This window comes from Priapulus caudatus, unplaced genomic scaffold (genome assembly GCF_000485595.1).
Source record: "Priapulus caudatus unplaced genomic scaffold, Priapulus_caudatus-5.0.1 Scaffold335, whole genome shotgun sequence".
Taxonomy (NCBI): Eukaryota; Metazoa; Priapulida; class Priapulimorpha; order Priapulimorphida; family Priapulidae; genus Priapulus; species Priapulus caudatus.
This window is the reverse complement of record NW_014577396.1, coordinates 189,578-191,522: the sequence shown is the minus strand read 5'-3', so window position 1 is coordinate 191,522 and position 1,945 is coordinate 189,578. Positions and strand designations below refer to the sequence as shown.

General features: G+C 38.2%; 1 protein-coding gene across 1 annotated transcript in view; it reads right to left on the bottom strand.

The window, feature by feature from the left end:
• The window catches only part of LOC106809189 (gamma-aminobutyric acid type B receptor subunit 2-like), a 45,548-nt gene that overhangs the window by 1,076 nt on the left and 42,527 nt on the right, over positions 1 to 1,945 (bottom strand).

Here is a 1,945-nt window from a genome sequence, read left to right as displayed (position 1 = left end):
TAGATAGATGGATAGAAGATAGATAGGTAGATGTATATGTATATATATATATATTATATATAGAGAGAGATTGAAAGAAAGTAAGATAGATATATATATAGATAGAGTACATAGTTCCCACTTACTTCAATAGCCTATTAAATAATTCTCTTTGTAGGTATAACCAACCCCAACGACCACTACGCGATCTGACGTGATCGTATGCCACAATGAGAGCAATGATATGTCATTACAGCTTTACATCTATCAAGGCCAGAGGAAATGTCAGGAATAAATTCATGTAATTCCTGTCACCATCACATGATATCGAACAACTGCCACCACACAGTAAAAATGTTGTCAGGTGTTGTTCAGTAATAACTTGAGATGGGAATTTTCTGTCAATAGCCAGCGGGCTGGTGATAAATATATATTACGGACATAAAACGCTCAGTCTAAATGCAATTGCGTCGAAATTTGCGGGCATTTGAGACGCTGTCAAGCAATGAATTTATTATCGTCCGTTTGGATTATTAGAGAATTACGTAGCGTATTTTTACAATACGATTTGCATGTGTTCCAGCAAGTGTTAAACAGAATTTGTTGTGTCACGTGATATTTCACATAACCGAATACAATGAGTGATCACGTGTGATAATTTAATCGTCAGTAGTTGAGACAATATGAATTATTTGAATTTCAATGGCATTATTTTAGAGAAACAAACAGAACCGCAACTAATTTACCGACAGATGGTACACTTGCCGCCTTTACGCTAATTTCGGTTGCAGTTTAAAATTTATAAAGGTTTGTTACACATAGAAAACTGCTTTGAGGATCGGATAAATTAATTTTACGCATCTCACTTAGCTCCATGTCTATGAACACTGAAGAAAGTGTTCATTCAGGAGGCGGAGTGCTAGGCTAAACCTTCGTAGAGACAATCCCATGCACCTAAATCATATAATACCAACACACAAAAACAATGACAATTGCTATTTACGATGTTACAGATAAATTATTCTATTAATGAATATATCCTTGATAGTTTTGTGTCTATCAGTCATCAATTGTCTCGATCACCCACGCCCTCTCTCGTTCTTTCTCTCCCCACTCTACGACGCAAAAAGTAAAGCCATGCGGGCGACACAGTTCGTCATGTTCCACACTGTAAACACCACGCGATTCAACAAATAGCTACAAGCAGAATTTACTCCTCCGGCTCCATCTGATAAATTGAATAGCTTTCCCAATACTAAGTAATTGTACCAATAGATGGCGCCAGGATGCAACAGACCGCAGAATGAGAGCGTCGGGTCCTCACACAATCATTTGCTAGCGCTTTAAATTTTTCGCGATTTGCTCGTCAGCTTTGAATGAGATATTAGAAGGCAGTAACCTTGATAAGAAAAAGACAGCAGCCACTTTTTAAATTGCGAGCCAAAATAAAATAAGAAGCCTAACATACATGAAGTCAACGTGAATGTAAACAATAATAGAAATTGATTATTTCTTCATTCCTATTTCTATCCTCCACGACGTTAACTTATTAAAAACTTGTGAAAGTAAAGTACTCCAGTGAAAGTATTCACTTATCACTACTTGTTTAGGTCGCGCAATTTGGCACCAGGGAATTTCTCGGCCTATGGCTCTGATTTCTAAGCAAAACTGCATTGAACACTAACAAACGCACGGCGGTTTCGTCTTGCGTCAACAGTGATAAGAATAGTGAGTTACATAGCGCCCTGATTGCAACGAAATACACGAAGACCGTGTTAACGAGCATTAAAAACTAGTACGGTGTGAATACAGTTCTGATTACATGTGGCGCACCCTACTCAACTGGTGCTCTATTTGCTTCTAATGGACGTTCAATCATGAAGAAAGTGAGAGCGGGGGACAATCGATTTAGTTCTACCCAACGTTGACATACTAGACCGTGACTTTCTCTCGTTCTCTCTCTCTC